The following is a 12605-nucleotide window of genomic DNA, read 5'->3' on the forward strand; positions in this document are numbered from 1 at the left end:
TAAGGCATCATTAAGGAAACCCTATACTGATGAGCAATGCAAAAAGAGTGAACACTAAGAATAACTTTTGGTCTAATGATCGTATTTTACTTTAATGTTTTGAGAGTCGAGCCTTAATATGCTAATGAATTAATGCAGACGATATATTAAGTTACAAAATGAGACACGAAACAGTAATATCTCTGAAAAAAATTTTTTTTGAATGGTTTTGTATTCTTGCCTCTTTAAATTTATCATATTGTGGCTAAATATTTTTCCAATAGCTTATGCTCTCGAAAGATTGAAAATTTTTTAATGTTAATTGCACTTTTTGTGTGTATTTCGCTATTTATCGATAACTTAAATAATTTTTGGACACGTATATAAAAACTGCTTATCCAAAGATAATTCTGTAAAAAAATGATATCGCTATTTATCGATAACTTAAATAATTTTTGGACACGTATATAAAAACTGCTTATCCAAAGATAATTCTGTAAAAAAATGATTTCATAATTATTTTTATTTTATTTAATAGTAAAGTAATTGAATTTCGAGGAACATAAAATTTTTCATGAAAACAATTTACAAAAAAAATCTTATTTTAAATTGTTTTTCCTAAGAACTATTCGAATAATTTTGTTCATATTTTGTTTCTGATCATTTATTATTTTGATATTTAAAACTTATAAATATTTGCATGTCTTACAATTATTTTTATAAGTAATTATTTTTAAAAAGTTTTTTTCAAATTCTGTGCAAAATTTTTTTTGATTCACAGATGAAGTTCTCTGGCTAATTCGAAATACACAAAAAGTAAAACTTACAAAAAGAAATTCTAATTATTGAATCCCACTTTTCGAACACTCTCCTGACAAAACAGTTAAGCTGAGAAAGGTATACTTATTTAAAAAGTACGCTTTTGCGTTTGAATTCGTAACTTGAAAAAAAAAACGTCTTCTCTAATAAATTAACACATTTAAGGTTGAACCCTGGAACAATTAAGAATGAGTATAGGTACGCGAAAATCCGATCCTGAGTTCAAAAGTTGTTCAATGTATCCACTTTTTGAGCACTGTGCAGTAAACTTTACAATATCTATGATTCGATATAAACAATGGTATTACATTTTAAGTTATCAACATATGTACTGAGCATAAAATAAAAAAAAGGACCACCCAGAAAAATTTTTGATCTAATGATCGGATTTTCACGTTCTACAGCTCAATCTTTCAAGGTTCACAACTATGCTAATTAAATAGTGCAGACGAAATTAGACGTACTTTATCTGAATAAATATTCTTTTTTTTCATGGATTGTGATTTGACCCTCAAAATATAGGAGATATTTACAATCTGGGAAATATAGTGTTTGGTCAGAAAAGCGATCCAAAATTTGGGCCTTTAAGTGCTAGCTTTACTTTTCGCGTCGTTCACCATGTCTCAAAAACATTTTAAACGAATTGAAAAATTTCTTCACACTTTTATAAAATTCATTTATTCAATAATATTTCTAAGCAAAATAAGCAATTTTCGTAAATATTTAGAATTTTTTATTAATTTATTTAATAATAGTTGAAAAACTTTTTCATCATTTATGAATCATTTTAAAGAATGCATTTTTAAATGCCAAAAGGAGAAACTTAAGTAAAATCATTCTAATAGTTCCTGCGAAATCGAATTTTGAAAAAATGCCTCTTTTAGAAAATACCTCTTTTGCTTTCACAGAAACTATTCGATTCATTTTACCTGAACTTTGTATTGTACTAAGTAAAAGTATATCAATTAAAATGAGGAAAAAACTTGTATAAATTACAATTCAAAATTCTTTCAACGAATATGCAATAAAATAATAAAACATGATTAATATTTACTGAAAGTTATTTTTTCTTCAGAAAAATGAATTTTATAATGGCGTGCAATTTGTAAAAAAAATTTTTTTAAACAGTTCTCGAGATATGGCGAAATACGAAAAAAAGTATAAACTTTAAATCGCTTTCCTGACTAAACTATTTGGATTATCTTTCCCAGATTGTGGTTACCCCTATATTTTAAGTATCAGAATTCTAAATTCATCGAAAAAAGTATGTTTATTTAAAAGAAAGTACGCTTTTTGTCTGGATTTCGTAATTTAAAATATCATATACACTAATTAGTTATCATATTTGAGTTCATCCCCCTCGAACCATTGAATCCCAGAACTTAAAAATCCGTTTATTAGTTCAAAAGTTATTTTGGGAGGTTTTTCATTTTGGGCACTATACATTAGGTTAGCTTCAAACTAAACGAAAAAGTGGCGGCAGTCAGTGGAGCGCAATTAAAATTATACTGTAGAGCAGTGTTCCCCAACCCCCGGTCCGCGGACCGGTACCGGTCCGTGGATCGAATGATACCGGGACCCATTTCATTGAAACTGTATTTAAATTCCTAGGTTTATACCCCAAATTAAAAATATCTGTGTTCCATTAAAATTTTATTTATTTAAAAAAGGGGCCCCCGAAAGTAGTGACATAAATTTTTTAATTTTTGTAATGTATCATTGTCTCCGATTAACCCCAGATGGAACCATCTCATTGCAAAGAAACAAGCTCAGGGTTCTCATTGATTTAACGTTCTAGTAAGTCAAAATATTAAATCACTTTATATTTATTTTTTGGTGTAACTGTATTTCATTTTGGAAGCATGTTTAAATATAATTAAATAAAAATTAATAAATCAAAATAATCTAAAATATAAACAATCAACACCCCCCCCCAGCGGGCCGCGGTAAAATTATCAAACGTTGACAGGTCCGCGGTAATAAAAAGGTTGGGGAACACTGCTGTAGAGTGACAAAAAATAAAATGTGTTTCGAATGGTTAAGTCGCTTTAGAAGTGATAAAGAATGCGCTTTCTGTTATTACGTAGACCCAGCAACGTATAGGAAGGGTGTTTTGAGCGAAGCTTAATTAATCCAACAGTTGTTAATTAGTTGTAGGTGGATTTGAATTTGGAAACACATCAATGGTAACACGTGGAGTATAATAGAAATAATGTTAGGTGGCAGAAAGTAAAATGTCTTTTTTATTGGTTAATGAGCTTCAGAGGTAGAGCTTCCTCCGCACCTCCAGTAACGTGTGACGATGGTGCTTTAAGAGATACCGTCTAAAACTTTTGCTAATCCAGTAGCTTTTAACCGTTGTCAAAAGTGTAATGTGGCTTATGAAATTATTCGAAGTAAGTGCTATAAGAGGCATTTTGTCTGTATGATTTTCTTCCTTAATCATCCCATGAGGCTTTTCACCGAACTATTTCAACGGTATTTGCATATTTAAAGTATGAAGCTTATTAAAATGACTAAAATCTTCTGTTAGACTACAGAAAACATCGAAATTCTCAATCCAAATAGGTTTAAAAGAATGGCGCTCATGTTATTTCGAATATTTGATAAATACATCTGAATGCATTACATTTGAAATATTCTTTTCTGAAACTAATAAAACTCTTCTCGCTTAGGTTATCTTTACTTTCGTCTGATGGATGATTTTAAGCTCCTTTGACAAGACAGAGATAAGAGTGCATTTTAACTCAGTCATTCCAGACATAAAGTAAGTATCCATCTCCATTTGCCTTATCTAACTTTGCGATGTCTTCAATTGATGTTCTACTCACGGAGATTTTATTTGATGGAAAGTATTGTGAAATATTTGGTACTAAGCAGGACTTTTAAGCGATGCATGCATTGGAGATTCTTTTTTGTCCAGTTTATAAATGTATATACATCTTAGTTTAATTTCCCAATCAGAAGTTTAAAATGCTTGCACAATGCGCAAAAAATAAACTGACAAATCTAATTAATCTTTGATCAAATGATAAGATCTTCATGTTCTTGGACACAATCTTAATGGTTCAAGGTGGTAACTTCAAATATGCTAATTATTTCGTGCTGATGGTTATAGGGTTACGAAATCAGACACAAAATTGTACTTTTACTGAATAAACGAACCATTTTTTCAGCAGATTCTGATTTATGATTTCCAAAATATATGTAGCACTCACAATCTCGATTTATATTCTCCGTAGTCTAGTCAGGAAAGGGTAAAAAGTTTGGATCCCTTATTATTTTCACTTTATCTCCAAAACATTTTAAGCGAATTGAAAAATTTTTGCACACGATTACAAATTCTGTTTGTCCGAAGACAAGTTTTAATAATTATCCAATGTTTTTTAATATTTTACTCTATATTAATCGAAAAAATTGTGACACGCATTTCAGTGTTTTTGTGTGCTTACAATTTTTAATATTTTAAAGAATGTAATTTTAAAAACAGAAGAGAAATCAAGTTTGAAAAATACAACTTTTTTCAAAATTCAATTTCTTAGTACATATTCGACCAATTATGCTCAAATTTTGTATTTCATTTAAAACTGCCTTCTTTAAAATGATGTAAAGAAATTTATACCTTTAAATTCGAAAGTTTTTTGACCATTATTAAATAAAATAGTAAAAAATAATGAATTATTATTGAAAATTAATTTTTTCAGGTAATTATCTAGGGAAAAATAAATTTTATTGTGTGAAAAAAAGTGCCAAATTCACTTAAAAATTTCTCGAGCTATGCTGAAATACTCAAAAATAAAATTAGCAGTAAGGGGATCAAATTCTGAACCACTTTCTTTACCAAATATAGGGGAAGTACTTCCAATAATGAGGCTACTTCTATAATTTTAGGGTCAGAAGTCCATAACAGTAAAAAACAGGTATGTTTATTCAGAGAAATAACGTTGTGTCTGATTTCATAATTTAAGAATACTGTCTACATTATCGTCATAAGTAAATTACATATTTGTGGTCATCTTCTCGAACTTAACATGGATCTGATCATTAGATAACAAGTTATTCAGCGTGATTCCTTTTTATTTTGCGCATCGTACCTAACAATAGTGTTCTAAGCCAATGTGTGTTAAACTATTTTTTTTTAAAGTTAGATCAAATAGAAACAGGACTGCGTTTTACTTGTTTTTGTTTTAAGATAAAAACAGTTTTAAATAATAGTTAGTTTTCATGTAGAAATTATTTCAAGTCCTTTTCGTATGAGTGCACCTCGAGCGTGAGGAAAATGCTTACGTGGGCGTGTTAATTATGATGTTTTAGTTAAATCTCTAAAGTAGGTTGAAGTATAAGCGCAATATGAAGAAAACTAACTTCGCGGAATATTTTTAGATAGCTATGGGGTGTTTTTAAAGATCTTAAGAAACCTGAGAACATTAAGCTACTGTGTTATTTTTAAACTTTCAGCATGTTTTTTTTCCCTACATGTCCTTGGTCACTGCTGAGATCTTTGGCTTTTTCACAGTCTTCAGGAATCTCCGTGTGCAAACTAAGGCATAGTCCGTCGTTAGGGTGTTTCCTCCTCTAAGCCTGTAATCTTGAAATTTCTGAAGAATTCCCCTTTCCATTTCCGAAAGCTTAACAGATGTTGACTTACAATATTGAGTCGTGTTTTTGCCCTCGTACAGGGTGTAGTTGGCTTTAAAGCGGTAGGAAGGAATTGGTCATTTTTATCCCCTCTGGTATTCGAACAGGATACTAAAAATCGACACTTCTTCGATCGATACCCTCTCCAGAAAACGCATCTGATAGATCTACCCTCGCATAAGTGAGATGGATTTGATATGTAAGAGTTATATCAACAAACAGTTCATAACCGTACTATAATAATAAACTACAGCTTTTAATACCTTCTTATATTAGGAGAATAAATACAGTGGATCGTCTTTCGTTAGTTTTTCATTATTGTACCAATCATATTTAAAATAATTAGTCTTCATCATCATGATTTAACATGAACCTAACACCTTATTAAGGTTACTGTGAATAGAATACTAGGGACAACATGCATTGAATTGGTTAGACTGCATGCGGTGAATTGTTTAGACTTCGAATTTAGATTCTTTTCATTAGTTTGAAATAATAAATGGTCTTAAATTTTAAATAATTCAATTTAAATTTCAGATACTAAAATTAAATTGAGCTATGAAATCAAAATCTCTAGTTTAATTTTACATATTACAAGTACTTTTATTTAAAAACATACAACAGATTAACTGAATAAGTGTTAAAAGGAAATAATTTTAAATTTAGCAGTATTTTAAGTATTCAGAAAGTGAGTCGACAGATTGTCTTGTTTTTTCGTTTTTTCTCCTAAACTAAAATCTCCATAAGAACAGTAAAATAAAAGTTTTGTATATGTTTACCTACACCCAAAAAAAATCACCATGCTTCGCGAGTAATTGCTTGGGGGAAAATATTTTTAATTAGTGCAGACAATGAAGAAAGTTTGAAAATAGTCACATAAATCTCCTCTTTAGACGAACTTACTTAAGACGTCTCCTTAATGACCTAAACCAAAATCAGAAGTTTAGAGCTCCTAAACATTATTTTTACTTCTAAATCTTTCATCATGCATTGAATCCAGGTATTAAATTTACAAAATCAGTTATCAATTAAAATGCCAGCCCAAACTTTTACGTTGAACTGATGTCAATTTGCATGGCTTGAATGCAACCTCAGTTGTTTTGTACCCACACGTGCATGCCGTGCACGTTCAGGGCATCGTCCAATGTAAAAGATACTACATGGCGAAGGCAGCTAGATGCAAAAATGGGCGGCTAGATGATCCATTTTTGCAAATACCAGTGTTCAAATTCAACGCGTTTGGCATTATCGTCATCGCATAGTGCTTGTACTCATTGAATTTCGTAGGAGTACAGCATGTATTCAGTATGTGTATAATGCTGGATTGATGTACAGCGCGAAAAATAAAAATCTGAGCATCCTAAATAACTTTTTATCTAATGAGCCGATTTTTACATTTTATATCTCAATCTCAATGATTCTAGGGGGTAGCCTCAAATATGTTAATTAGTACAAGTTAAGAAATGAAACACAATACTGCACTTTCTCTGAATAAGCATACCTTTTCAAGACTGATTTGGGTTTCTGACCAACAAAATAAAGGAGGTATCCGCAATCTAGGAAATATGTTCCCCTTGGTTTGCTCAGGAGAAGGTTCCAAAGTTTTGACCCCTTAATATTAAATATACTTTTTGCGTATTTCGCCACATTTCGAGAAATTGAATTTGTTTATCCATAGATAATTCTATGCAAAAAACAAATTTTTTGTATATATTTATTATTTTTTATTATTTTATTTAATAATGGTCGAAAAAAATTTGAATTGTAAGGCATGTAGTTTTTTACATTATTTTAAGGAAGTAATTTAACATAGCAAAATGGAAACTTCGAACATAATTGGATGAGTAGTTCTTGAGAAATATAATTTTAAAGAAGTTGCATATTTAAAATTTGATTTCTCAGGAGCTATTCAACTAATTTCGCTTAAATTTGATGTCTTACCATGTAAAATTACATACCTCAAAATGATGTAAAAAATTATATACCTTGCACTTCTAAATTTTTCTACTATTATTAAAGAAAATAATAAAAGATGTACTAAAATTTAAAATCTGCATAGAAATATTTTTGAATAAACGAATTTTAAAGGTGTGTCTAATTTTTAAAAATTTTTTTAAAATTTTTTTAAAAAAAATTGTGATATGGTGAAATACGTAAAAAGTAAAATTAACATTAAGGGGTCCAAACTTTCAACCTCTCTCCGGATCAAACTATAGGGACCATATTTCCCAGATTGCTGCTACCCCCTAAATTTTGGAGGTCGCAAATCCGAGTCCGTCGGAAAAAAGGCACGTTTATTAAGTCTAAGTACGTTTTTGCGTCTGATTGCATAACTTAAAATATCGTCTGCTCTAATTAATTATCATATTGAGGTCACCCACAATACCAAAAAGAACATGAAGGCCTGATCATTAGATCAAGAGTTATTTACTTTTGTTTAGCACACTGTACAGTGCTCAAAATTAAAAAAAGTAGTCCGCCTGATATTTTAAGATACGAAACCAGATACAAAAACTTACTATCGCTGAATAATCTTGTTTTTTTTTCAGATGGATTCGGATTTCTGAGCATTAAAATATAGTGGGTATCGCAATCTGAGAAATATGGCCTAAATAGTTTGGTCAGGAGAGAGACCTAAACTGAGAGTAAATTTTACTCTTTGTATATTTCGACATATCTCAAGTAATTTTTAAGCGAATTGAAAACATTTTGCCTACAATTATAAAATTCATTTATCCAAAGATATTAATGAAAAAAAATATAAAAATCCATGTGAAAAGACTTTATTGAAGTGAAAATGCAAAATTTGAACGAAATCGGTGGATTAGTTCCTGAGAAATCGAATCTTAAGAATAGTAGCATTTTTACAACTCTATTTCTCAAGAATTATTCGTCCAATTTCCCCCAAAATTTTGCATTTTAACATGCAAAATTGCATACGCTAAAATACTGCAGGAAACTGTATTTATTAAAAGTAAACAAAATAATAAATATTTACTGACAGTTATTTTTTAGATAGAGTTTATCTTTAGATTAATGGATTTTATAATTGCGAACAATTTTTTTTTCCAATTTGCTTAAAAAGCTTTCGAGATGTAGCAAAGTATGCTTAAAATAAAATTAAGTTTATTCTTTGGACCGCTCTCTTGACGAAACTGTTGGGACCATATTTCCCAAGTTGTGGTTATCCCCTATATTATAAAGGTCAGGAATTTGAATTCGTCGAAAAAGTTATGTTCAGTAAAAGAAGGTACTTTTTTTTGTCCGGATTCCGTAACTTAAAATTTTGTCTGCACTAATTTATTAGCATATTTTAGGCACCTAATGCATCTAAAACGTATTCCCTCTCTCCTATCAGTCGGCGAACATTGCTCGCTAATGATCACAGTTTGCATTTTAGAACTCAAGTTCCAGTGTAAATCTTATTCATCATGATATGACAGACCAGCGCGTTAAATCTGGCAACGGTCTTTTCACACAATAGAATATGCAATAGATTGTACAAGAGTAATTCTATGTGCATCTTTTTTCTTTTATATTGTAAAATAATGACGTTTGTGTTATGTTAGCAGAACTTTAAATCATAATATTCTTTTATCAATTAGCATTTACAGAATCTCACCTACTCCAATTAAAAAGTGAACAGGGTGCTATCTGATCCTTCTGGCAAGTCATGATCTCCTCTGGCAATGATTTCCAGGATATTCCTGGTCTTAAAGATGTGCTGCTGAAGTAATGTCATACTATATGTCATGACAGTCTGTCCGTTTCAACTGGCTCAATATTCGGGGTTCCTCTTCTACTCCTTCTGCAGACAAGATGAAGTTTCTGATGTCGTAAGCTGTAAAGTTCAGAGAAATTGGAGGACCAGATGACTAAGATCATCATAGAAAACAGTCTGGGCATTTGCAAAAAAATAAATAAATAAATCGATAAAATCTTACCCACCAGTACTTTTTTCTCGGTGATCTATAGTTTTCTCTGATGGAAGCATTTTTTTCATATACTACACAGTTTCTGATTTTCCTGTATATTTCAAAGCCGAAGAACAAAAGTGCTATTAATATGAACGCCTCTTCACTTTCTACTCTTGTTGAATAAGCTCACTAAAATTTAAATAATATATAAATATATGAAATTAAGTTTATTTTAATACTAAAGAATTCCTCTGCAATAAATATTTTGTCTTAAAAAATAGAGAGAACAAAGGGCAACATATGTAATCAAAAGTATCTTCTTTTTGAAAAATAAGCATCGATCTCCCCCATTGATCTTCATTTTGATTTTTTATGTCAGCTGCTTTTTAAGTCTGCACTTTTTTGGGGATCAAATGCAAGCGAATTTCACTTTTTTAGGTTTTAGAAATATGTAAATAGGTATGGTTGTAACTTTCAACATGACTGAGACGGATCCATCAATAAAATCACACAACGAACCAATAATTACTAGATTACTACCTGACTAACCTGAAAACTCCTTACTTAGATGTTTTTCATTTCTTGGTATAAAAAAAATTAATCATTGCGATATACAATCTCAGTTAAATTTACTGAAATAGTTTCGCTCCCTTATGAGTGATTGACGTATAGATTGAGGCTTTCCGCTGTCAAAAATTTCGTTTAATTAAATATTGATGCATCAGATTAAATTATTTTTAACATTGTTCACAATTGTTGCAGTCTGTAAGTCTCACATGAAGAGAAATTTGTTAATAGGGGAAAGTTAGTTCTGGAGTGGTTTGCACCCACTTTTCGACAGTTTCGGTGAAGTACAATGTAAATAGCACAACTGTCGGCCTTTTTAACAGAAGTTGCTGCTTTGCTTCTAAATCTTACAGCTGCGATTTAGTCAAATACATAACGCTTTGAAAAAAATTATCCTATATATTTTTAATACTGCCTTAATAAATTTTATGCTGCCTTAATTATTTTTAAAAACTTTTATTCGAAAAAGGTAAAATATCATTATACAAGATTCATTAGTTTTTTTTATCAATATTTTAGAATTTAATGTTTGCAGATACTTTTTTGCAATAACATATTTTGCGAAGTGTTAAGAAAATTTGAAAGATATTAGCCTAAATTTATGTAACTAAGCTTAAATTAAAAAGTTTCCCTTTTTTTCTTAATATATATGTTATAATAAAGATGAAATATTTTAAACATTTCTGAAAATTAAAAAAATATATATTTTTAAATTGAGTGTTACACAAAATACGATCTCAAATAAAACTAAATTTGAATACTACAATTAAATTATGAAATGAGTAGATACCAGCTTACAAAAATTTTAAGATATTAATTATTAGAATAAGTAGAATTAATGCAAAAATGCATATTTTCTTGTTAGATTAACGCTTTTTCTATCTGTAAAAACAAGTCCATCTCGAAAATATTTTACTTTCCTTAAAAGGGCCGGAATTGATAGAAATAAAGAAGACAATACAATAAGAACAGTTTTTTTTAAATCCTAACTTGCTAAGATTCAGAAGTATTTTCATTCTTAATTCCAAGTACCTGAATTACTTTTAAGTTCTATCCTATGATTAACCAATTAAAATAAATATAATAATTTTCCTTGTGTTATTCTTCCCATTTTTTATCGATAAAGAAGCTCTAGAAATGAATTTTCTTATTTCAAATACAGTTGTCATTAATTTTTCTAAAAACGTTAAGTTCAAATCTTAAATTTCTGTTTCGCAAGCAAACTTGGCTAATAGTTACTTCTTCCATTACTATGCAACGTGAGAAGCAAAATAGCAGAAATAAAATCATTTCCATCTGAGAACATTATCTGCAATCTCTTACCGGTAGATTTTCATCTCATCAATTTCAATTCAACTGAAGGTTTTTTTCTTGCCAACATTACTGCCGTTACGCTATTTGAAATGGATTTGCTTTTTTAAATCTACGCTTCTCAAATTAAAGATCAAGCAATAATTTTGTCGGACAAATGTATATTTTTTAAAGTATGTGCTTTTGTTTGGTTTCGATTTAAATAAATAGCAATAGTGTTTGCTTTTAATGAAGACTAGAGAGTTATTGTTTAAATTTAGTTAAAACAATATTAATTTGTTTTTCAAAAATACTACTTACAATACTATTTACGTCTTTATCAGTTATAAGAAAGAAAGGCCTGGCAGAAACAGTTTAACAGCTAGGGAACTTATCACCGATGATCTAACGTAACACTGTTTACGTTACCACTAAAGAATTAATCACCCATCTCTGGGAATGTTAACTAAGTCACCTTATGATAATGTAAATGTTTAATCACTCCTGGGAGACAAAATTAATGGTTAATAATTCTAAAACTAATTATTAATTATAAAGTTCAGTCTTTTTTATCCATCCAATAAACAAACTTTAATCTCCCTGATGCAGATGAGACACCGATGTTACTTAACATAATTTTTTCTGACGTTATAATTACAGGCAAAAACATATTTCGCTGTTTTTTAGCTATAAGAAAAGTTTAATAGTTATTTAAAAATCTGTCGAAATTAGTCATACAAAATCTGAAAAAAAAGGAGTTTTATTTTTGTTATTAGTCTACGAAAAATTATCAATAATTGATTTTGCAAATAAAAGAAGTTTCAATGATGAATAACTGATCCTTTTAGATTGGTATAACTGCAAATGAAAGCAGATATGGAAAAATTATTGTTTGGAAGTGAGCAGTGTTTGGAAGATATTACCTATACTGCTGAAAAAAACACTTTCATGCTTTATTGTCTAACCATAAATTATTAAATGCAAAACATAATATGTTTTAATTATTTTGGCCAAAATTAAGGCGAAAAAAGTATGAAAAATGTCTTTCATAGAAATTATGCACCGAAAGGTTAAAAACTATCGTTTTTGCTGTTGCAAGTTAATGTATGCTTCATTGAAGCAAATGACTTTAAGTCAATTCTTATTGTATTTAAAATGCGCAATGTGTAACAACAAAAAAGAAGTATGATAATATTCTTTTATAGTTAATTCATTTTTCTTCTTATTTCAACTCTTAAATCTCAGAGTTTCAAATGGAATTAAAATATTCTACAGAAATTAAATTCGCAGACAATTTTTTTAAACTCATTTGTAGCATTTTAACATTTGTAGAGCGACCTACATGGCACTTTTCACTACAAAATTAACAGTTAATAATTTTCGAACATATTATTA

The 12605-nt window shown here is 29.6% G+C and overlaps 1 long non-coding RNA gene across 1 annotated transcript in view; it reads left to right on the forward strand.

The window, feature by feature from the left end:
• Positions 1 to 10543, forward strand: part of LOC107452546 (uncharacterized) — a 52188-nt gene extending 41645 nt beyond the window's left edge. Inside the window, exons 4-5 of the long non-coding RNA XR_015434741.1 lie at positions 3474 to 3565; positions 9042 to 10543. This is a non-coding gene — a long non-coding RNA (uncharacterized LOC107452546). The remainder of the gene's footprint in view (positions 1 to 3473; positions 3566 to 9041) is intronic.
• Positions 10544 to 12605: the final 2062 nt, after the last annotated feature.

This window comes from Parasteatoda tepidariorum, chromosome 6, assembly GCF_982258835.1.
Source record: "Parasteatoda tepidariorum strain Cologne lab strain chromosome 6, Ptep-v5.0, whole genome shotgun sequence".
NCBI lineage: Eukaryota > Metazoa > Arthropoda > Arachnida > Araneae > Theridiidae > Parasteatoda > Parasteatoda tepidariorum.